The 25,297-nt window shown below is 41.7% G+C and overlaps 5 non-coding genes across 5 annotated transcripts; all 5 read left to right on the top strand.

The window, feature by feature from the left end:
- The first annotated feature begins 18,120 nt into the window (after positions 1-18,120).
- Positions 18,121-18,202, top strand: trnal-uag (transfer RNA leucine (anticodon UAG)). The gene has a single exon. It is a non-coding gene; the product is annotated as a tRNA-Leu (tRNA).
- A 3,317-nt stretch (positions 18,203-21,519) lies between these two features.
- Positions 21,520-21,601, top strand: trnal-uag (transfer RNA leucine (anticodon UAG)). The gene has a single exon. It is a non-coding gene; the product is annotated as a tRNA-Leu (tRNA).
- Positions 21,602-22,446: 845 nt separating this feature from the next.
- trnal-aag (transfer RNA leucine (anticodon AAG)) lies at positions 22,447-22,528 on the top strand. The gene has a single exon. It is a non-coding gene; the product is annotated as a tRNA-Leu (tRNA).
- A 227-nt stretch (positions 22,529-22,755) lies between these two features.
- On the top strand, positions 22,756-22,837 carry trnal-aag (transfer RNA leucine (anticodon AAG)). The gene has a single exon. It is a non-coding gene; the product is annotated as a tRNA-Leu (tRNA).
- A 2,081-nt stretch (positions 22,838-24,918) lies between these two features.
- On the top strand, positions 24,919-25,000 carry trnal-uag (transfer RNA leucine (anticodon UAG)). Its single transcript has one exon. It is a non-coding gene; the product is annotated as a tRNA-Leu (tRNA).
- Positions 25,001-25,297: the final 297 nt, after the last annotated feature.

Raw genomic sequence — 25,297 nt, 5'->3', positions numbered from 1 at the left:
TTGAAGCAATGCGTAAATTCCAAAAACTAAAAGAAAAAGATGATTCCAGAATTTTTTTGGCAGAACATCTTTAAAAACTGGTAATGCATAAAACAAAAGAAAAGCCCTCCATTCTGATGCCTTCCAGAATTTGCGATCTTGTACAGAACGAGGTGTTCTTGTCACCTCTACTGGAGGCTGGATTGCAGTTAGCTGTTTATCAACAACATCAGTTTTAGTTCCAATGTACCACTCTTTTTCATGATTACATGAATTAAACCACAGAGATGCAAGCTGTCTTGTAACACCCAGACACACACTGTGTTGATATTCAGGTACAAAGCCTTTTATCATTTGGAACTTACTGAGCTTCATTTGTGGGGAGGGCCCCTTGACACCAAATCGAGGTTCTTTTGGTGTTGCTGCCATTGCATGGATATAATGCTCTTCCTCTGATCTCAGAGAGGGCTCAGGAGTACAAGATGCGTATGGACCTCCTCCTTTATGGTAGCAAAAATCACATCCATAAGTACCATTAAACTGCTTAGTATTTCTGAGGAGAGGTCGAGCAACAGAATCAGAACTACAGAGCAGAACATGGACTCTTGAAACCTGATCTCTGTTTTGTGCGTCCTTCCATTTGATTCCATCTTTCTCAAGTACAAGAGCTTCACTCACAAAGGGGTGTAGCAATGTGAACATGTTGGGTTTATTTTTCCCAAACCAAAGACAAGGGACACAAATATTATTCTTTCTCTGTTGTGGGTCTAGCTCAATTATTTGACACTGAATAGGCCAAATCTGACATTTGGAACTCTTGAACACAGGGATTCCATCACAATTCCATAACAAGCTGATGTCATTCTCACCAAGATCCCCACTGCATGCAAGTTTTTGATATTCCATTCCATATTGTATATCACAAAGTTTACCTTCTGATCTGACTTTTTTGAATGGACACACACTAAGCCATGTGTTTACATATTATTAGTGTGAAAGTTCTTAACTGTGAGTTTAGAAGTCACAAAGCTCACAGTCTGTAACACATGTAAGACCAAAGTAAACCATGGGGGAACCACCATATAAGTGTGGGTGACAAGGCAGAGATGCTTCTGTTTGTAAAGAAAAACTGGCTATTAATGCTCAAGTAATAGTATTTTACCTATACTGTACATATATTGGCAACAAAGAAAATGTGCTTTGTTATATTACCCATCGTAACTATTATAATTTGGAAAAGTATAGTATACTTCAGTTTATTTTTTATTATTATTCTTATGTCTTTGTTCTTCAGTTTTATTAATTTGGAATTGTGAAGTTTACTAAGTCTTTTGTTATGAAAATAAAATTCTGCATTCAAGAAAGGTGTTTTTTGTTTGTAAATATAAAAATGTAATACCGTGATATAATACCATCAATGTCTAAAAAGTTAAAAATACTGTAATATTAACTTTAGGTCCTATCGCCCACCTTTTACATACAGCAATTCCTGGGGACCAAAGATTATTTGTGCAAATGTGATTCAAAAATTCACAGTACCTGTCTGCTCATGGCAATCTTTTCAGAATGGATCTCGCGTTCATCATTGCCATCTTCATTACTTTGTTGAGTGTCAGCTTCTGCAATGGGCTAGACAAAAAACAGGATCATTTGCTTCTACTTTTTCCATAAATGACATTGCACCTGTCCACCTTGTTTAGAATTCCATTCTGCTATTTAATTGTAATGAAACAGCTTAAACTTACTAATGTGCATTTTTCTTCCTGTAACTGTATGACATCTGTTTGATTTTCATCATGTACATCAGGGCCATGGGCTTCAAATAATTCATCTGAAATCTTAAAATGTACAGTCAGACTATTATATGTTTCCATTCATGCAGAATATCTACTTATCTTAAATGTATTTTATTTACCTTCAGTTGCTTTGTCTCTTGTCCAAGAAATCCCACACTTTCTTGCTCAGATTCATTAGCTGTTTCAGAATGCTCAACTGAGCGCTAAAAAAACACGTTTTAATGTTTCACATACACCACTAATTCAGTCAAATTTATATTATACAATACATATTTAAATGATTTCACTTTGAATAAATATAACAAGTCGGTACATTTTAAAAATAAGACTTACGTTGCTTTGTTTTTTTCCTGTAAGCACTTTTCCTAGGAATAGGGATTCCGGAATCAATATATGACTTATAATGGGTCTTGTTAGTCTGTTGTACCTCCAGAACAAAACATGGAATTATCATAAATATTCAGTAACATTACACAGTATAATAAATGAAATTGCTAATTAACTCAGATGTAATACCTTTGTCACCTTGCGTCTGTATTTAGTCTTTATCGGTACTCGCGAATCATCCTCCTCCAAGAATCTCTTATATCTTCCTCTTTTTTTGCCATTCTCACAACATTCATCCATCCTCAGATATTGATGTTTATGAATATAAAAATTCAAGAGAAAATCAGAATCTGCAAGTTAAATCTGATTATCAGTATCATAACACTTCATCGTCTATATTTTGAGGATCAGGCAGCTTGCTATTAACACTAAATATTATATGTCACGATGGTAATAGAATATTAAACCAGCAAACGTCTTTTCGATTGGCTGATCTAAGCAACGCTTGTGCGCCAAGTGTGACCAATGACAGCGTGACAATGCAATTTTTCAAACTGATAATCGGTAAAAAGGTGTGCAATTAGTTCCTTGATTTACCAGATTGTTCTCTGCTAATTAATAAGCAACGCATAGCAGCATAGATGTCTGCAAAATACAATTTAGCATTATTTTATTTTCAGGATAGGTCTGTAGAGGTGGAACGCTTAGATATTGTAGACAAATCAGACAAGAAGGACATAACCCAGGTTACAAAATGCCCCGATTTAGAGTCTGAAGACGGTTGGGTGGAAGTTCTTTGGCCATCAAAAAAAGGCGGGAAGAAAGAACTCGGTATTGCTGCAAAGATATTGCTTCTTGGAGGTAAGGTAATCTGAAGATTAATTACACTAGTTTGTCAAGTTAATAATAATTACATTAGTCTGGTTTAGTAGCTAGTAGATGCGGTTGCATGTCTGTTGTCCATGTCTAAATTTGCCACCGAGTCTATGTTAGCTCATTGCTTTGAGATAAAAGAGCATGGAGTGTGCTAAACTGCAAAATTTTTCATTTCATTTTAACAAATTAGAAAACTAACAGCACAATCGAAACACATTGGCAGGTCAAAAAACAGAATGGCCAAGAAAATTGCAATCGGTGCAACTGTACAGTAAAGGTGCATATGCTAAATAGTGTGCATTATCCTTCTTTAATGTCGTTATTACAGATGACTGGAAAATCATGGCTGAAAAAAGAGACAAGTTCATTCGTGGAGAGGATATTTGGAATACTGTGAATGTGAAGAGACAGAGAAAAGTAAATAGCAGATTTCTTGTTGAAAATGTCAATGAAAAATAGAAGGTAAGCAAACAATCACTATTGTTAGATTTGTCAGAAATGTGAAACTCTGAAATGTTTCCAACCATTGAAGGCATGGTAAATGCAAATGATCTGGTAGTTGTAAAACAATGTTATTTACTGGAAGTGTAATCAAATTACCAGTACCATATGTTATTATTGCAAAAATGCATTCATGTTATAAAATAAATATATATTTTTTTACCATTTTTAACCCTGACCATTTTAATTTGAATATAGGAAAAGAACCCCACCCTAAACAAGGATGCTGCCATTGCAATGGCAGAAAGGCTAAAGAAAGAAATTCTGAAAAAAAGGTCTGTAATTCCCACAGCGGTGTGTTATGATTCTGAAGAAAGTGACTGTGCCCGACGTCAAAGGAGTATGTCAAAACGCCTGGTAAGAATATTTTGTTGAATTATAAATTAAAGCTGTTCAATACAAATACAAGTTTATTTGTCAGTAAATTATAAATTTGCATTTATTAACTAACTTTACAGCACATAATATAGTGCAGTGTGCAGCCTTCTTCCCAGGGTTTCCCAAACATGCTTCCAGAGTTCTATGGCTCTGCACATTAGTGGATACCCGCACTCGTCTGAAGACTGAGAAAGGTAACAACTTAATGTTTTCTTTTCTTTTTATTTTAGTTGGTAAGTGATTCAGAGGATGAAGAGGATGACAGCTATATCAAACCAAGTACAACCCAAAGTGCCAGCTGTTGTCTTGACATGGAGACCATAAAGGCTCTTAAAGGTATGTTTTCTATGGTACATACAACCATCACATGCATATTAACTGTTTTAATTGTGGTAAAAGAAAACCACATGAAATGATTGGCCGAGCATCCTGCCAGTCATAAATTGCTGCCCCTCCAACCAAGGGTGTAGAGTTAACATGGACATGTCCCCACCAATATCCAACGATTATAGTGTTGATAAGCTTATGGGGGGTGGGTTTAGGTGGGTGTTAGATTTATATGTCCCCACCAATATCAAAACCAAATTTACGCTCTTGCCCCCAACTAAAGTCACCACTTGTGCACTCCGGTCATGCTCACCAAGCGAGTGTGAGTCTGCGAGTGCCACCGTTGTGGTACTCAAAAAAATTTCCTATGGTTGGCAGGTCTGTAAATGGCTTTATGGTTCAAATATAAATCATCCAATAATTTTGTATTGTTACCACAGAAGGCACAAAGCGTTGTTGGTGATGCTCAAAGTTATGCATGTTCAGTAGCATATTTATGAAATAGCATATGACTTTGTATTAATTCTATGTATTTAAATGAAATATTCACCTTCATACACAGCACTAACCAAAACATTGCAAAACACCATTTCTCTTCAGAGCTACCTGCAATTGTCAAAACCCTAAAAGACGTAGTGTCAAAATTACCACTGGCTGGCCACACTGGCTCGCCCCCCAGCTGGAGCACTCCGAGCAGCGAATCAGCAGGACCTTCAAGCTCTGGTACAGCAGCTTCAGCAAGTTCACCAGTCATGGTATTAAGCCCTTTCTTGTAATTATTGTGTTACAGATTGCAGATGACCTTTAATAGTTCCTTACAAAATAGGCAGTAACTGCATCTAACTCATGTTATTGTCATATTTTAAAATTTTAATTATTCATTTAACTAAATTTCTTTCAGTTTATATAGCTATCCTTGTTTGATGCATCAGAAGTATTAGATTTCAAAGAGCATAGCCCACTTCTACATGATATTCAGCTAAGGTTATCCACATAATACTCCAGGTGAGGCAAGCAGGATGCTGAAAGAACAGAAACAGTCTTTGCCTCACATCAGCTGGTGATGGGCAGTGGTAGCCTAACGGTTAGGGAGTTGTTCTTGTGATCACAGGGTTGCTAGTTCAATTCCTAGGCTAGTAATGTGGCGCTGATCAAGGTATCGTCCCACATCACTACTGCCGCTGCATGCCCTACTGCTCCTACATGGATGGGTTACATAATCACAAATGCTGTTGCTACTATTGTGTATTCGGTGGTTGGTTCACTACCAGAACTTTCAATTTGGTACGGTTCCTGGCATGGTAGATTGGTATTAGTTCTGTACCATCCATCCATTTTCCAAACCGCTTATCCTACTGGGTCACGGGGGATCCGGAGCCTATCCCAGAAGCAATGGGCACGAGGCAGGGAACAACCCAGGATGGGGGGCCAGCCCATCGCAGGGCACACTCACACACCATTCACACCTATGGGCAATTTAGCAACTCCAATTAGCCTCAGCATGTTTTTGGACTGTGGGGGGAAACCAGAGTACCCGGAGGAAACCCCACGACGACATGGGGAGAACATGCAAACTCCACACACATGTGATCCAGGCGGAGACCCGAACCCGGGTCCCAGAGGTGTGAGGCAACAGTCCTAACCACTGCACCACCATGCCGCCCTAGTTCTGTACCAATGAAACAAAATTAAATAAGCATGTACATCAACTGAGAAATTTTGTAAACATCAAACAAGTGTAAATGTTTGTACATTGCATTAAATGAGCAAAAATGGCAAGTTGGTAATTTTTGTATTACTTCTCATTTTCAAAACATTAATGGTTATAATAAAGGTCCGCTATCCTTATATGATAAGTTCTAAAGATGGGAAATATTGTTAATTAGCACCAGGGGCGCCGCTAGCAATTTTGGGCCCTATGACAAAATATGAGGTTGGGCCCCCCTACCACACCCATTCAGATCTCTTGGGGCCCCTAAAGGGCGTGGGCCCTTAGAATTGTCCCAACTTTCCCCCCCTTAGCGGCGCCCCTGATTAGCACATAGATAGGTTTCCCATATTATGTTTTACGCAGCATCTTAACCTTTGTTGGACATGGTATTGTAAGTCTGAAGTACATGACTAAAAGGAAGTTAATCATAAAGAAAAATTAAATTAATTAACATTTTACTTTCAGGTAACATTGCCTAACTCCAGCATTCAAGTCCAGAAAAGGCTCTTTGATCGTTTGAGCAAAACCAGGATGTCACTTTATACACAAGAGCTGGCACTACTGCTTTTCGGGAAGGAGACATTGGCATCCTCATCGATCACAGGGAAGCATGCAAGCAATCATAAGGACCTGCCAGAGAAAGACCAGCTGGACCCTGAAAAAGTCAAAGCATTAATAGGTATGTTCTGTGCACAATTTAGGCAAGTTGCCCATTAGTTTAGTAATTTTTGTAAAGTTTGCATTTCCGCAAAGATTTATTGTGTCTTTTAAACAAATCTATTCTCAATCATATCAGTTCTATGGCACTGAAACTTTAGAAAAGCTTTATAAATGTGAAAAGAGAGGGATCTCAACCAAACTCCTGATCGCTCCAATGATGTGTGGAATTACATTATGCAGATGTTAGGGAAGGGATGTCCAGAAAGCCCCTTTGTGTGTGCAGGTTACTATTGCAACTCTAATTAGGGGACTGGTTGTGAGCAAAGGGTAACCTGCGTACACACGGGTTTTGCAGATGAGATTTCAAATTTTTGGTTTGCCTTCATTTGAAACTCTTGATTTACAGTAATGCTCACCATTTGTCTGGTTCAGTAAAAGTGATCTGAAATTTTATCAACAGATTGCGTCATCGCACAATTCCCAGGGACCTCTTCCCAAGAGGTGAAGAATATCTTGAGGAGAAAGTGCAATAACGAGAGCTTTGCAAAACAAACAAACAGCAAGTAAAGTGTTGATGCTGATTGTTCTTTTGTTGGTTTGATTTATATGTTGTGGTTGATACACATAATAAAAAAACTTTTCTTAATGTTGTCTCGAGTTTTCTTCCCAGTTTTAACGGAATAACTCTTCCATATTAATATGCATACTTAATGTCTGTAGTAGAATGCAGAAACATTTAAATTGCAGTAAAATTAGACTATTAATGCTTACATATCATGTAAATAGTATATGGGCAATATATTTGCAGCATCTTACAAGTATGTTTAAAAGTACATTCCATTAAATATATTTAAAGTATATTTAAGTATGAAATAAGCTCGGTCAAAAAAGTATGACGTCAATACACTGAATATATTTTTAATATATTAAATTAATATCATTATCACAACTTTAGTATATTAAATATACTTAAAGCTGGGTCAAAAAAGTCTGATAGAAGTATTCTCTAAATAGGGTGTGCTTAAATATGTTAATGGCATACTATTTTTTCACAAGGGCCCACATTCCCTGATGTGCTAAAGAGCCTCTCAGAGGGTGAGCTAGTGGCAGGTATACAAAGATATTTCTGAGCTAGTTTGCTTAGCTTTGGGTAGGTGACCTGGTGGAGTTTCCACCAAGGCAAAGGGTCTGCCTCACTGTCAATGGTCGGGGACAGCAAGTAGCTGTTCAGTTCAGCTTCAACAGCTTGCCCCAGCTGCATGGAAGATGGAGTGGGAGTGGAGCCTGGATTTGTTTTCAGCAAACTGCCCAATGATCGCTTTGCCTTCTTGTCACTTGGTGGATCCATGCTTTGGGCCTCAGTGTTGTCAGAAAGTGTTCCCTCCTAAAACAGAGAGGCAGTTTAGAATACAATAAAAAAATAGATATGTTCCATCCTAATGTAGTTGCCCTTGAACCTGGAGTCACTGAAAGATGCAATGTCCAGTAGTTCTTGTGTTGCTGCGTCATCATACTTTGTAATCATATAATCCAAGATATTTGCTTTTATAGTTTTGGTTAAATCAGAGTCATCTACCTTTGAAATGAGGTCTTCAAAAGATGAAGTACAGGTTTAACATATGAAACACTTACATAGCTTTCCCCGGAAAGAGCATCAGTGAATTCTTGCAAAGGGTGTAACGCCAAGGTTACAGACTCAAGCACATCTAGGTCCTGCCATGAGGGAACCAGATGCCGTGTTTTACGCTCTGCCAAGAGGACATCAGATAGGGCCTGCCGCTGCTCCAAGACCCTCTCCATCATCTTTTGCCTTGAGCCCCACCTGGTTTTGCATTCTGTGATGAGTAAATGCTCTGGGAGGTTATGCTCTTGTTGTGCTTCTTTCAGTGCCACCTTCTGCTTCCAGTCGTGTGACAAATGTCCCACCAATTTTTTGCAAAGTCCAGCAGCATGGGCAATACGCTGATCATCCTTAGTAGCATTTTCTGGGAAGAAGACATGAACACACTTAAAACAGCTAAAACCAACCAAGACATATTGTATTGTTATTAGTTGTTATGTTAATTACAAAATTGAGATCACTCAGTCATGTCCGTTTTACCAATAGTAGGCTAGTTTCAGAGCTGACCGAGTAATGGGGAAAACAAATAATAAAATGCCATATTTATACGTGCATATTGCATGTGCTATTTTTTATTCAGATTAATAATATTCAGACAGTTGCCTAAATGTCATCAGATGCTCATAAAAAGACCTGTTCAAGAAAGAGCCTTTTTCAGATGTACAAACTGAATGACACACTTGCATGGCCCAGACAACATAAACCAGACGTTTCTTTGTCTATAGAAAATCCCGCGAAACTTCAACTAATGTTCCCGTTAGGCTATAACCCCCTCTAGCGGTACACAATGGAATAGCAATTCTAGTATTGCTTTTGAACAAAATGCCCATTAAACACACAAATTGTGACAAAATTCTTGTGTGCGTCACATTCACAGAAGAGGCTCAGTTTTCTTAAAACACTTCCATAGTTTATCTATGCAATCAAACCTTATCTCTAAAAATTAAAGCATAGACTTGTCTGTAGGGACTTTAAAGACATTTTGGTAAATTGGTTCCATATGTGTTCTGTAGATTTGTTGCATTTCATAGTTCGTTTGATCTTTAAATCCAGTAAACTGTTACAAGATCATTTCTCCTTATAGATTCAAAGATGGACTTTCAACTCTGCAGTTTTTGACCGCGCTGCAACAGCATTCAAGTGTGTTAGTTCTGGTCTTGTACCACTCTGCTAAGAAGCTGACTGCTGCAGATTTGGAAAGCATGTTCAGACCATATACATATTAAAGACACTAAAACACAGTAAATGTTGATGTGATCCACTTAAAGCAGCCTATAAAAATGGTTCATTCATTTTGGTTATATATCTGAATTCTATGTCACTTTTAGGTTTGTTCAGATCTTCCTGTCCAGTAGATGGCAGTGTGTGGTATTGAGGGAGGAGGTCAGTGTTGCGGTTACGAGCGAGCAGGAAGAAGAAGAGAAATAATACCGCGAGCGGTGGAACGTTAGTGAGTTGGAGATTTAGCTCATGTGAAGAAAACTAATAAATAGCGCAACAATGTTTAATAGCGAACCGTTTCTTTTTTTAAGCATTGAGCATAGTATACGTAGAAAGTCGGACAGGGATATTGTTTTCTTTTCTCCGGTGAGTTCATTTGGTGATCGCTATGTGCAACACTAGCTAGCATGGTCTTAAACTATATGTTGCACAGGCGTAGCATGAAAAGGATGTATATCTAATGACGTTCATATTCCTAATTTTGCTGTTAACTCAGATGGTTGCTGTATAAATGAGGAAAATTGAGGTAATAATCACATTTGTGAAAACCCAATTGTCGTTTTTCGTTATTTAGCTTAACTATAGTGCTACGGGAAGCCAGGTTGAAGCCATATTAACCGAGAGAAATGCTATGCTAGTATGCAGGCAATAAGGTTTAGTAAATTTTAATTCTAAATTGAAGGGGGGCCAAGCTTTGTGCTAAACTTTGTCACACTAAAAAATAGGAACCAACTTGCAGGCAGGCAGGGGAGGAGGCCTCACCCTAGACTGGTGTAGCAGAAAAAGCAGAAGGTGTGTGTTGCAGGGTTGTTGTGACATTATGCTTACTCTTGACCTACTGGGCCTAACAAGGGAAGGGGTTGCTGACGCCCCAGACGGGCTATATAAGCCAGACACAGACAATAGAGTTTGAGCTTCCTCGGGTATGTACTGTTTGTGCATCTGAGCGGCTCCCGGATCGCGGTCTGTGCAAGGAATAAAGAGAGCGGACTTACAACCATCCTTCGCCTCACGTATGCATCTCTTTCCTCATCAACGGACTCGGCGGAGTCTAACTCCAACAAAACTACTGTGTGTTCAACGAATATGGGTTTTCGAGTAAGATTTTCTCCAGATCTGATAGCTTAATTTTGAGAGAATAATTGGGTATTACGCTGCTATGTAGCTTGTTTTTTTTTCTACATTGGATGGAAACTTGTCAATCGGACGGACGGACGAGCGGCGGCTACGAAGGAGAAGACTGAAGAGGAGCGTCTGCCGACCGAAGCGGACCTTTCCGTGCCTTGTGCCTTCGTCCCATGTTACAGATAAGCGCCGAGACCTCATCTCACCTTGAAAGCAAATGTATGCTACGCGGGTGGACTGGACATTTTGCTTTGGGGTTTTGAAAGAGCTCCGAGTATATTTTGTATGTTTCGGTTATGTTTTGTAATTGCAACTGTGGGGAAAAGCCTTAAAAGAGGTACACTTTGTTTATATCTGTTTTTGAAAATAAATGCCGGCTGTTCATTTCGGCGAGGTCCTGTTGCTCTTATTACTCCTATTGGAAAAGTTCCTTAGAAAGAGGGCACTGACCTGTCGTAGTAACATTCTGTACTACATAGTGTGCCCCCTTACATTGACTGACTTATCCTTTCAGAACGAGTGACTGCCCTGTCCTTAGAGGATGTGTTGATGTTTGCCAGAGGGCTATAGCATCATTTCCACTTGCAGGAATGACACCACTACCATGCATTCAGTTTTTGACTGATTATCTTTCCCCAATGTCAAAGACCTGTGCAGATACGCTAAAGCTGCCACTCTTAGAATCATACAGTGACTTTGAGACAAACATGGAGTTTGATATTCAGAATTCTCCAGGCTTTTTGCTGCTTTTAAAACTTGACTATGCTGAGTCTGAATTTTAGAAGCCACTGAGAAGTTGGCTTATAAACATACCTAAACATGCAATAATCCAAATGTTTGTCCTCTAACCAGTGTTCCAAAGGTTCAGTTTATTGTTTCATCCTACATGCCGTGTATATTTTGGACGACATGTAGTTTTGAGTTGGCCTGTGTGTCATCATCTCCTGCATGTTCTGAGATCCGTCCCTTCGTAATTCATTCAGAGTAGAGGTTTTTGTTAGTGCTCATAGCCTTGTATTATTATTTGGTTAAATTTGTTTTAGCCTTGACCACTTTGACCATTTGTCTATCAAATAAGAATTATAATTTAAGAAGAAAAGAGCTTCATGTGTTACCTGTCAGTCTATTGACAAATGTGGATTCTTGATTCTTGTCCATAAAGATGAACAGCTTTACACGTTGGCTTTTTATCAAACTGAATCAAAACAAAAAATGTTTGAGAGCAAGTAGAACACGACTGTAAGATGTCACCTTTTTTGTTTTTTGTATGACTTCATACTTCACTGTTTAAGGTTCATATTAACTAGCTAACATTAAAGTTAGCTAGCGTTAAACCGCTACAAGTTTTGACTTTGGCCTAACATGACGCTGTGACAACGCTATTGCCTGTACCTGTAAATATGCGATTGTAAATTGTGAAATTTAACCTAATAAATTTAAACATTCATGTCGAACAACTTACCTAGAAAAGCTTATGCTCCCAGACTGCCAAGTCCACGTGGAAGATTCTAGTCAATGGAAACTCCTGCTACATCACTGCACATGTGCAAAGCTCGACTCGGCTTTTTCTCTCCAGCAATGCAACGTTACAAGTCCACTTTACTCACCTAACTTAGTATTAGAATTTTATCATGTAAAAGGAGACCATTACTCATTATTTTAATTAATTTAACAGGATAATGACATACAAGTAAAGGACCCTGATATATTTTAATAGAGAACAAGTGTTACCTTCTACAGTATAAAGTAAAATTTAAATAAAAACCGGATCAACCTCAGGGAGGGTGAAAACTGCGGAACTGAGCTGCTTTGAATGTTCAAATCAAAACTGTAAATGCAGTTACAATTGTTATGATGCACGCGGAAGTGCTGCAGATCCTTTCTCGATACAGTTGTGAAGTTTTTGGGTGACAATGAAACAAGACGGACCAATTTTTGAATGTTTACAGAGTATCAATATACTGTATTATCAAAACGAGATATGTAATGACATAATACAGGTTACATCAGTAAGATTAAGTCGATTATTTTTTTTTAATTCAGAATCTTGGAGAGACCAATACTATTCCTTCCTTGTTGTAATGTAAGGTACTGTCTCTTTGGAGAATCCTTGGGTATCGCTGGTTTGACTTTGTGATGAAGGAGCAGTTGCTAGAGGAGTCCCGAATGAGGCACGTTACCTGCTTTGTGATGGAGCGTCAGTTACGGCGCTATGGTGTTTCTCTGAGGATGATCCGGCTCATGGGATCCTCATTGCTGATAACCTGAGTGGCTGGACCAGGCCGAGGGGACGCCCACGTAACACATGGCTGCGGGAGATGGATGGCCATCTCCAGAGGGTGGGACTGGACCGTGTGTCTGCCTGGGGGGTCGCCAGCTGAGATCCCAAGGAGTTTCCCCATGTGGTGGGTGCGGCGACACGCTGCATCAGCACACACTCCCCGCCCTGACCTGACCTGACCTGTTCAGGATTTATAAGTTTAGCTATTATCGATTAAAGGTAAGCTAACACCTTCTCTAGCAGCTTCACATCTGAATTCATTAAGGACAGGTGACGATAGCTGGAACAATCAGCAGGGTTCTTGCCATGTTTTAAAAGTAATGAAATTATCACAGAGTTTATAGAGTAATAGAGTTGAGAAGACCTCATGGCCAAGGACAGCATACGAAACAGAGGATGGGCTAACAGTGGCCAATAGGATATTGCAACACTTCAGCTTGAATTCTTGGGAGCCTTATTTTTTGCAATCATTGATTTCATAAGTATTATTGGTTATAGTACCATATTTGGATTTCACACATGAAATAATAGCAAAGGAGTTGCACTAAAGGAGCTTGAGCGCTAACAACTTACTAGGCTTTGCTCCATTAACATACCGTGTCCTGGGTGGGTGAACATGTACTGTAGCCTTACACATAAGCGGACCATTAAGTTTGCCCTGCACTCTGGAGATCTGAGACTCTGGGTCCAGCTGCTGAGATTGCAGACTCCAAACCATTCAGTCGTGCCAAACACATGGATATTTAAACACACCAGGTTCAGCAGGGAGCTTCTGGTTTCCCTATCTTCTGACATCATTATACCGCTTTCAGCACTGAGCGGATGGTCTGCTGATGTCAGAAAACGAGGACATACTCACTGCTACATCCCATGCCTGTTTGACCTTGGAAGGCTGAGCTGGAACAGTTGTCCTCCCATAAATGATGTGCTCCAGCAGGAGCAGGTCTGTTTTCACAGATGAAAACTGATCAGGCTTGGCAGGCAAAGGCACCATTGTAATAGCAATCTGCTGTAGCTCATGCACTGCTGCCTTCTAAAGCTGAGGTGGTTCATTCTCATTGGTTCATTGCCTGTTACGCCTAAACATACCTCTGAAACATTAAAACAGTCAGGACAACCTTTTAGTGCCTTGCACTGATGCAAAGTTTTTTTTTTTCGCTGTCAAAATAGCAAAATGGATTTGGATACAAATATAAAGTAGCTTAAAAAGCTCTGTTATATTTTCTGAAAATTTTTTATGTGAAACTTTTGCACTAATGTACTGTAACAGACTTACACATACACAGTATTAGTACTTCTTGTGTGTTGTGATAAGTACCATTAGTGAGCTGTGCCCCTTCAGAGTTGCTGTAGGATGGGAGTGTTTTGAATCCGTGCATAATATGTGTATCGTTCATTCTTTGAATTTTCCATTTCAAAACCAAATCGGAAAAACAAAAAAAACAGACGGCAGCTTCATGAAGCATTCATAATGCACAAAACACATGGCCATAATGTATTATGCCTTTTTTGAAACATTTAGACCCATGTTTGTAATGCTTTTTCAATGCGCAACAGAAAATAGAAAGTCTACTTGCATTTTCAGTGATGTCAAGAAACATAAAAAATTGTCAAAATGCAATCAGGAACAAATGAGTTCTCATACCACAAAATGTTGAGGTTTTTTAACGCTCATCTCAATCACAGATATAATTTTTGCCCAATTCCTGAAATCCCGTTCACTTTCCTCTTAGGCTTTTTGCCGAGGGAAACGGATGATCTAAAATGCTAGAAAACCGCCTACAAAATGACATCAGACTTGCACTTGGCCATACCTCCACTCCATACCCAGAAGCAGGATCTGCTCTGCACAAGTTAAAAAGTCAGTGGGTGAATCTCCGTATCAGGAATTCAAAGACTGTACTTGTGATCTTGCTATAATTGGTCTGTTAACTTGCCTTCCAAGAACGAACTTGGGGCGCAATGAATCATGGAATTGTTCTCTTTTGGCAAGGATGCATCCAATGTATGCTTGACATTTGGGGTGGAGCAAGACCAACATTTACCGTCCTCATGTACTTGTGTTTTTAGTCTTGGAACTGCTCTTCAGCAATGGAAGATGAGGTAAAACAGGTACATGAGCACACAAGTACGGTCAAGTACATATACTTCCGTTTACCAAGTATGTGCAGGATACGACACTGCCTGATCTGTTCCACGTATGCATACATTTTTATGCTGCTTCAAATCTAACTTAGCAATTACAGACCTGACTTACATTCCATTTTTGGCAAAAGTTCTGGAGAAGACAGTCACTGCTCAACTTCAGTCATACTTGGAGACACACAACATACTGGATTGATTCCAGTCGGTCTTCCGCCAGTGACACAGCATTAAAACTGCCTTTCCCAAAATAAGTAGCCCTGTTGTGATCCATGCTTACATGATTGGCTGATCATGGTAAACAGCACTCTATTATGTGTACATATTCAGCAAGTAATCGTTTCAGTTACACAGCATTACATCACAAAGCATTATGTCATACACAGCATTGTCAAATGGCAATACATCATCCTCATATAGGGCATGTTCAGACGTTCATTCTAACCATATTGACTGCAACAGAAATAACCCTTTTTTTTCTTTCTTTTTTTTGTAAAAAAGTGCAGGTAGTGTGGCCGAGCTCACCTCACCTCAGATGCCTGTCTCCCAGCCCTTGATCCCGGAGCCCCTTCCCCTGTCTTCCCCTGTGACTGACTCTGTGCTCGCCGCTCGGGCTGCGGGTGGAGTGTGCCAGGCGTCACACCTGGCCGATGGACGGTCTGATGCTGCCCCCCCTCCCCCGTCTCCCTCTCCCTCCCCATCAGCTGCGTCCTGGGCGACGCCCTCCATGGGAAGCGAGACTTACCGCCTTTCAGATGCCCTAGACCGGGGCTCACCTACGATTTCAACAGTACTGAATGCAACGCCTGTGGAGGCCTGGAAAGGCCCTAGCTAAGACTAAGCATTCAGAATCGCCCCGGTCTGGGGCTCTTCGTCAGCACCCCCTGCCTGACATCACGGCTGCGCTTCGAAGGCAGAAGGAGAGGAGGCAGTCTGCGGCAGCTCACGCGGCCCTGCGTGCTGCGAGCTCGGGTCTGGATGATGGCGATGGCTTTTAACTGAATAGTTGTGGTTATTGTGTTTGGATTATTTTTTTGTTTTGCCATCGTCCCTTAGCGCCCCATCCTATGTTTTTAGGGGTCTCAGCGCTGCCATGTCTAACTTCTAAGAAGCCTGGTTGTCTGTATATGTCTAGAGAAAATTTCCTCACGCTAAAAATGCATGTGGGTGTCTAATGTGACTTTCTCATGTTGCCGACTCATTGGAGTTCGACCGCGGTTCAACACAAATCAACAGACAAGACCTGCCTGTTTCTCTTAGGATATCTATTGTATATAAAGGTTCTTCATATGAGCCGAACTGCAAAATAAAGATTAACATGGGTAGTGTGGCTGAGCGGTCCAAGGTGCTGGATTAAGGCTCCAGTCTCTTCGGAGGCGTGGGTTCGAATCCCAACGCTGCCATGTTTAACTTCTAAGAAGCCTGGTTGTCTGTATTTGTCTAGAGAAAATTTCCTCACACTAAAAATGCATGTGGGTGTCTAATGTGACTTTCTCATGTTGCCGACTCATTGGAGTTCGACCGCGGTTCAACACAAATCAGCAGACAAGACCTGTCTGTTTCTCTTAGGATAACTATTGTATATAAAGGTTCTTCCTATGAGCCGAACTGCAGAATAAGGAATAACATGGGTAGTGTGGCCGAGCGGTCCAAGGCGCTGGATGTAGGCTCCAGTCTCTTCGGAGGCGTGGGTTCGAATCCCACCGCTGCCATGTTTAACTTCTAAGAAGCCTGGTTGTCTGCATTTGTCTAGAAAAAGTTTCCTCACACTAAAAATGCATGTGGGTGTCTAATGTGACTTTCTCTTGTTGCCGACTCATTGGAGTTCGACCTCGGTTCAACACAATTCAGCATACAAGACCTGCCTGTTTCTCTTAGGATACCTATTGTATATAAAGCTTCTTCATAGGAGCCGAACTGTAAAACAAAGACTGACATGGGTAGTGTGGCCGAGCGGTCCAAGGCGCTGGATTAAGGCTCCTGTCTCTTCGGAGGCGTGGGTTCGAATCCCACCGCTGCCATGTTTAACTTCTAAGAAGCCTGGTTGTCTGTATTTGTCTAGAGAAAATTTCTAAACGCTAAAAATGCATATGGGTGTCTAATGTGACTTTCTCTTGTGGTCGACTCATTGGAGTTCGACAACGATTCAACACAAATCAGCATACATGACCTGCCTGTTTCTCTTAGGATGTCTATTATATATAAAGGTTCTTCATATGAGCCGAACTGCAAAATAAAGATTAACATGGGTAGTGTGGCCGAGCGGTCCAAGGCGCTGGGTTAAGGCTCCAGTCTCTTCGGAGGCGTGGGTTCGAATCCCACCACTTCCATATTTAACTTCTAAGAAGCCTGGTTGTCTGTATATGTCTAGAAAAAATTTCCTCACGCTAAAAATGCATGTGGGTGTCTAATGTGACTTTCTCATGTTGCCGACTCATTGGAGTTCGACTGCGGTTCAACACAAATCAGCAGACAAGACCTGCCTGTTTCTCTTAGGATAACTATTATATATAAAAGTTCTTCATATGAGCCGAACTGCAGAATAAGGAATAACATGGGTAGTGTGGCCGAGCGGTCCAAGGAGCTTGATTAAGGCTCCAGTGTCTTTGGAGGCGTGGGTTCGAATCTCAGCGCTGCCATGTTTAACTTCTAAGAAGCCTGGTTGTCTGTATATGTCTAGAGAAAATTTCCTCACGCTAATGATGCATGTGGGTGTCTAATGTGACTTTCTCTTGTGGTCGACTCATTGGAGTTCGACAACGATTCAACACAAATCAGCATACAAGACCTACCTGTTTCTCTTAAGATACCTACTGTATATAAAGGTTCTTCATATGAGCCGAACTGCAAAATAAAGATTAACATGGGTAATGTGGCCGAGCGGTCCAAGGCGCTGGGTTAAGGCTCCAGTCTCTTCGGAGCCGTGGGTTCGAATCCCACCGCTGCCATATTTAACTTCTAAGAAGCCTGGTTGTCTGTATTTGTCTAGAGAAAATTTCCTCACACTAAAAATGCATGTGGGTGTCTAATGTGACTTTCTCATGTTGCCGACTTATTGGAGTTCGACCGCGGTTCAACACAAATCAACAGACAAGACCTGCCTGTTTCTCTTAGGATAACTATTGTATATTTAGGTTCTTCATATGAGCCGAACTGCAAAATAAGGAATAACATGGGTAGTGTGGCCGAGCGGTCCAAGGCGCTGGAGTTAGGCTCCAGTCTCTTCGGAGGCGTGGGTTCGAATCCCACCGCTGCCATGTTTAACTTCTAAGAAGCCTGGTTGTCTGTATTTGTCTAGAGAAAGTTTCCTCACACTAAAAATGCATGTGGGTGTCTAATGTGACTTTCTCTTGTGGCCGACTCATTGGAGTTCGACAACGATTCAACACAAATCAGCATACAAGACCTGCCTGTTTCTCTTAAGATACCTACTGTATATAAAGGTTCTTCATATGAGCCGAACTGCAAAATAAAGATTAACATGGGTAGTGTGGCCGAGCGGTCCAAGGCGCTGGGTTAAGGCTCCAGTCTCTTCGGAGGCGTGGGTTCGAATCCCACCGCTGCCATATTTAACTTCTAAGAAGCCTGGTTGTCTGTATATGTCTAGAAAAAATTTCCTCACGCTAAAAATGCATGTGGGTGTCTAATGTGACTTTCTCATGTTGCCGACTCATTGGAGTTCGACCACGGTTCAACACAAATCAGCGTACAAGACCTACCTGTTTCTATTAGGATACCTATTGTGTATAAAGCTTCTTCATATGGGATGGACTGTAAAACAAAGAATGGCATCGGAAGTGCGGCTGAGCGGTGCAAGGAGCTTGATTAAGGCTCCAGTGTCTTTGGAGGCGTGGGTTCGAATCCCACCGCTGCCATGTTTAACTTCTAAGAAGCCTGGTTGTCTGTATTTGTCTAGAGAAAGTTTCCTCACGCTAAAAATGCATGTGGGTGTCTAATGTGACTTTCTCATGTTGCCGACTCATTGAAGTTCGACTGCGGTTCAACACAAATCAGCAGACAAGACCTGCCTGTTTCTCTTAGGATAACTATTATATATAAAGGTTCTTCATATGAGCCGAACTGCAGAATAAGGAATAACATGGGTAGTGTGGCCGAGCGGTCCAAGGAGCTTGATTAAGGCTCCAGTGTCTTTGGAGGCGTATGTTCGAATCTCAGCGCTGCCATGTTTAACTTCTAAGAAGCCTGGTTGTCTGTATATGTCTAGAGAAAATTTCCTCACGCTAATGATGCATGTGGGTGTCTAATGTGACTTTCTCTTGTGGTCGACTCATTGGAGTTCGACAACGATTCAACACAAATCAGCATACAAGACCTGCCTGTTTCTCTTAAGATACCTACTGTATATAAAGGTTCTTCATATGAGCCGAACTGCAAAATAAAGATTAACATGGGTAGTGTGGCCGAGCGGTCCAAGGCGCTGGGTTAAGGCTCCAGTCTCTTCGGAGCCGTGGGTTCGAATCCCACCGCTGCCATATTTAACTTCTAAGAAGCCTGGTTGTCTGTATTTGTCTAGAGAAAATTTCCTCACACTAAAAATGCATGTGGGTGTCTAATGTGACTTTCTCATGTTGCCGACTCATTGGAGTTCGACCGCGGTTCAACACAAATCAGCAGACAAGACCTGCCTGTTTCTCTTAGGATAACTATTGTATATAAAGGTTCTTCCTATGAGCCGAACTGCAGAATGAGGAATAACATGGGTAGTGTGGCCGAGCGGTCCAAGGCGCTGGATGTAGGCTCCAGTCTCTTCGGAGGCGTGGGTTCGAATCCCACCGCTGCCATGTTTAACTTCTAAGAAGCCTGGTTGTCTGTATTTGTCTAGAAAAAGTTTCCTCACACTAAAAATGCATGTGGGTGTCTAATGTGACTTTCTCTTGTTGCCGACTCATTGGAGTTCGACCTCGGTTCAACACAATTCAGCATACAAGACCTGCCTGTTTCTCTTAGGATACCTATTGTATATAAAGCTTCTTCATAGGAGCCGAACTGTAAAACAAAGACTGACATGGGTAGTGTGGCCGAGCGGTCCAAGGCGCTGGATTAAGGCTCCTGTCTCTTCGGAGGCGTGGGATCGAATCCCACCGCTGCCATATTTAACTTCTAAGAAGCCTGGTTGTCTGTATTTGTCTAGAGAAAGTTTCCTCACACTAAAAATGCATGTGGGTGTCTAATGTGACTTTCTCATGTTGCCGACTCATTGGAGTTCGACCGCGGTTCAACACAAATCAGCAGACAAGACCTGCCTGTTTCTCTTAGGATAACTATTATATATAAAGGTTCTTCATATGAGCCGAACTGCAGAATAATTAATAACATGGGTAGTGTGGCCGAGCGGTCCAAGGAGCTTGATTAAGGCTCCAGTGTCTTTGGAGGCGTGGGTTCAAATCTCAGCGCTGCCATGTTTAACTTCTAAGAAGCCTGGTTGTCTGTATATGTCTAGAGAAAATTTCCTCACACAAAAAATGCATGTGGGTGTCTAATGTGACTTTCTCTTGTGGTCGACTCATTGGAGTTCGACAACGATTCAACACAAATCAACAGACAAGACCTGCCTGTTTCTCTTAGGATAACTATTGTATATTTAGGTTCTAAATATGAGCCGAACTGCAGAATAAGGAATAACATGGGTAGTGTGGCCGAGCGGTCCAAGGAGCTTGATTAAGGCTCCAGTGTCTTTGGAGGCGTGGGTTCGAATCTCAGCGCTGCCATGTTTAACTTCTAAGAAGCCTGGTTGTCTGTATATGTCTAGAGAAAATTTCCTCACGCTAATGATGCATGTGGGTGTCTAATGTGACTTTCTCTTGTGGTCGACTCATTGGAGTTCGACAACGATTCAACACAAATCAGCATACAAGACCTGCCTGTTTCTCTTAAGATACCTACTGTATATAAAGGTTCTTCATATGAGCCGAACTGCAAGATAAAGATTAACATGGGTAGTGTGGCCGAGCGGTCCAAGGCGCTGGGTTAAGGCTCCAGTCTCTTCGGAGCCGTGGGTTCGAATCCCACCGCTGCCATATTTAACTTCTAAGAAGCCTGGTTGTCTGTATTTGTCTAGAGAAAATTTCCTCACACTAAAAATGCATGTGGGTGTCTAATGTGACTTTCTCATGTTGCCGACTCATTGGAGTTCGACCGCGGTTCAACACAAATCAGCAGACAAGACCTGCCTGTTTCTCTTAGGATAACTATTGTATGTAAAGGTTCTTCCTATGAGCCGAACTGCAGAATAAGGAATAACATGTGTAGTGTGGCCGAGCGGTCCAAGGCGCTGGATGTAGGCTCCAGTCTCTTCGGAGACGTGGGTTCGAATCCCACCGCTGCCATGTTTAACTTCTAAGAAGCCTGGTTGTCTGTATATGTCTAGAGAAAATTTCCTCAAACAAAAAATGCATGTGGGTGTCTAATGTGACTTTCTCTTGTGGTCGACTCATTGGAGTTCGACAACGATTCAACACAAATCAGCAGACAAGACCTGCCTGTTTCTCTTAGGATAACTATTGTATATAAAGGTTCTTCATATGAGCCGAACTGCTGAAAAAGGAATAACATGGGTAGTGTGGCCGAGCGGTCTAAGGCGCTGGATTTAGGCTCCAGTCTTTTCGGAGGCGTGGGTTCGAATCCCACGGCTGCCATGTTCAACTTCTATGAAGCCTGGTTGTCTGTATTTGTCTAGAGAAAGTTTCCTCACACTAAAAATGCATGTGGGTGTCTAATGTGACTTTCTCTTGTTGCCGACTCATTGGAGTTCGATCTCGGTTCAACTCAAATCAGCGTACAAGACCTACCTGTTTCTATTAGGATACCTATTGTGTATAAAGCTTCTTCATATGGGATGGACTGTAAAACAAAGAATGGCATCGGAAGTGCGGCTGAGCGGTCCAAGGAGCTTGATTAAGGCTCCAGTGTCTTTGGAGGCGTGGGTTCGAATCTCAGCGCTGCCATGTTTAACTTCTAAGAAGCCTGGTTGTCTGTATATGTCTAGAGAAAATTTCCTCATGCTAAAAATGCATGTGGGTGTCTAATGTGACTTTCTCTTGTGGTCGACTCATTGGAGTTCGACAACGATTCAACACAAATCAGCATACAAGACCTGCCTGTTTCTCTTAAGATACCTATTGTATATAAAGGTTCTTCATATGAGCCGAACTGCAAAATAAAGATTAACATGGGTAGTGTGGCCGAGCGGTCCAAGGCGCTGGGTTAAGGCTCCAGTCTCTTCGGAGGCGTGGGTTCGAATCCCACCGCTGCCATATTTAACTTCTAAGAAGCCTGGTTGTCTGTATTTGTCTAGAGAAAGTTTCCTCACACTAAAAATGCATGTGGGTGTCTAATGTGACTTTCTCATGTTGCCGACTCATTGGAGTTCGACCTCGGTTCAACACGAATCAGCGTACAAGACCTGCCTGTTTCTCTTAGGATACCTGTTGTGTATAAAGGTTCTTCATATGAGCCGAACTGCAAAATAAAGATTAACATGGGTAGTGTGGCCGAGCGGTCCAAGGTGCTGGATTAAGGCTCCAGTCTCTTCGGAGGCGTGGGTTCGAATCCCACCGCTGCCATATTTAACTTCTAAGAAGCCTGGTTGTCTGTATTTGTCTAGAGAAAGTTTCCTCACACTAAAAATGCATGTGGGTGTCTAATGTGACTTTCTCTTGTTGCCGACTCATTGGAGTTCGACCGCGGTTCAACACAAATCAGCAGACAAGACCTGCCTGTTTCTCTTAGGATACCTATTGTATATAAAGCTTCTTCATAGGAGCCGAACTGTAAAACAAAGACTGACATAGGTAGTGTGGCCAAGCGGTCCAAGGCGCTGGATTAAGGCTCCAGTCTCTTCGGAGGCGTGGGTTCGAATCCCACCGCTGCCATATTTAACTTCTAAGAAGCCTGGTTGTCTGTATTTGTCTAGAGAAAATTTCCTCACACTAAAAATCCATGTGGGTGTCTAATGTGACTTTCTCATGTTGCCGACTCATTGGAGTTCGACCGCGGTTCAACACAAATCAGCAGACAAGACCTGCCTGTTTCTCTTAGGATAACTATTGTATATAAAGGTTCTTCCTATGAGCCGAACTGCAGAATGAGGAATAACATGGGTAGTGTGGCCGAGCGGTCCAAGGCGCTGGATGTAGGCTCCAGTCTCTTCGGAGGCGTGGGTTCGAATCCCACCGCTGCCATTTTTAACTTCTAAGAAGCCTGGTTGTCTGTATTTGTCTAGAAAAAGTTTCCTCACACTAAAAATGCATGTGGGTGTCTAATGTGACTTTCTCTTGTTGCCGACTCATTGGAGTTCGACCTCGGTTCAACACAATTCAGCATACAAGACCTGCCTGTTTCTCTTAGGATACCTTTTGTATATAAAGCTTCTTCATAGGAGCCGAACTGTAAAACAAAGACTGACATGGGTAGTGTGGCCGAGCGGTCCAAGGCGCTGGATTAAGGCTCCTGTCTCTTCGGAGGCGTGGGTTCGAATCACACCGCTGCCATATTTAACTTCTAAGAAGCCTGGTTGTCTGTATTTGTCTAGAGAAAGTTTCCTCACACTAAAAATGCATGTGGGTGTCTAATGTGACTTTCTCATGTTGCCGACTCATTGGAGTTCGACCGCGGTTCAACACAAATCAGCAGACAAGACCTGCCTGTTTCTCTTAGGATAACTATTATATATAAAGGTTCTTCATATGAGCCGAACTGCAGAATAAGGAATAACATGGGTAGTGTGGCCGAGCGGTCCAAGGAGCTTGATTAAGGCTCCAGTGTCTTTGGAGGCGTGGGTTCAAATCTCAGCGCTGCCATGTTTAACTTCTAAGAAGCCTGGTTGTCTGTATATGTCTAGAGAAAATTTCCTCACACAAAAAATGCATGTGGGTGTCTAATGTGACTTTCTCTTGTGGTCGACTCATTGGAGTTCGACAACGATTCAACACAAATCAACAGACAAGACCTGCCTGTTTCTCTTAGGATAACTATTGTATATTTAGGTTCTTCATATGAGCCGAACTGCAGAATAAGGAATAACATGGGTAGTGTGGCCGAGCGGTCCAAGGAGCTTGATTAAGGCTCCAGTGTCTTTGGAGGCGTGGGTTCGAATCTCAGCGCTGCCATGTTTAACTTCTAAGAAGCCTGGTTGTCTGTATATGTCTAGAGAAAATTTCCTCACGCTAATGATGCATGTGGGTGTCTAATGTGACTTTCTCTTGTGGTCGACTCATTGGAGTTCGACCTCGGTTCAACACAAATCAGCAGACAAGACCTGCCTGTTTCTCTTAGGATACCTATTGTATATAAAGGTTCTTCATATGAGCCGAACTGCAAAATAAAGATTAATATGGGTAGTGTGGCCGAGCGGTCCAAGGCGCTGGGTTAAGGCTCCAGTCTCTTCGGAGCCGTGGGTTCGAATCCCACCGCTGCCATATTTAACTTCTAAGAAGCCTGGTTGTCTGTATTTGTCTAGAGAAAATTTCCTCACACTAAAAATGCATGTGGGTGTCTAATGTGACTTTCTCATGTTGCCGACTCATTGGAGTTCGACCGCGGTTCAACACAAATCAGCAGACAAGACCTGCCTGTTTCTCTTAGGATAACTATTGTATGTAAAGGTTCTTCCTATGAGCCGAACTGCAGAATAAGGAATAACATGGGTAGTGTGGCCGAGCGGTCCAAGGCGCTGGATGTAGGCTCCAGTCTCTTCGGAGGCGTGGGTTCGAATCCCACCGCTGCCATGTTTAACTTCTAAGAAGCCTGGTTGTCTGTATATGTCTAGAGAATATTTCCACACACAAAAAATGCATGTGGGTGTCTAATGTGACTTTCTCTTGTGGTCGACTCATTGGAGTTCGACAACGATTCAACACAAATCAGCAGACAAGACCTGCCTGTTTCTCTTAGGATAACTATTGTATATAAAGGTTCTTCATATGAGCCGAAATGCTGAAAAAGGAATAACATGGGTAGTGTGGCCGAGCGGTCTAAGGCGCTGGATTTAGGCTCCAGTCTTTTCGGAGGCGTGGGTTCGAATCCCACGGCTGCCATGTTTAACTTCTAAGAAGCCTGGTTGTCTGTATTTGTCTAGAGAAAGTTTCCTCACACTAAAAATGCATGTGGGTGTCTAATGTGACATTCTCTTGTTGCCGACTCATTGGAGTTCGATCTCGGTTCAACACAAATCAGCGTACAAGACCTGCCTGTTTCTCTTAGGATACCTGTTGTGTATAAAGGTTCTTCATATGAGCCGAACTGCAAAATAAAGATTAACATGGGTAGTGTGGCCGAGCGGTCCAAGGTGCTGGATTAAGGCTCCAGTCTCTTCGGAGGCGTGGGTTCGAATC

The sequence above is a fragment of the Brienomyrus brachyistius genome, unplaced genomic scaffold (assembly GCF_023856365.1).
Source record: "Brienomyrus brachyistius isolate T26 unplaced genomic scaffold, BBRACH_0.4 scaffold57, whole genome shotgun sequence".
In the NCBI taxonomy this organism is placed as follows: domain Eukaryota; kingdom Metazoa; phylum Chordata; class Actinopteri; order Osteoglossiformes; family Mormyridae; genus Brienomyrus; species Brienomyrus brachyistius.
Note: the sequence above shows the minus strand (reverse complement) of the source record. Positions and strands in the feature narration are given on the sequence as shown.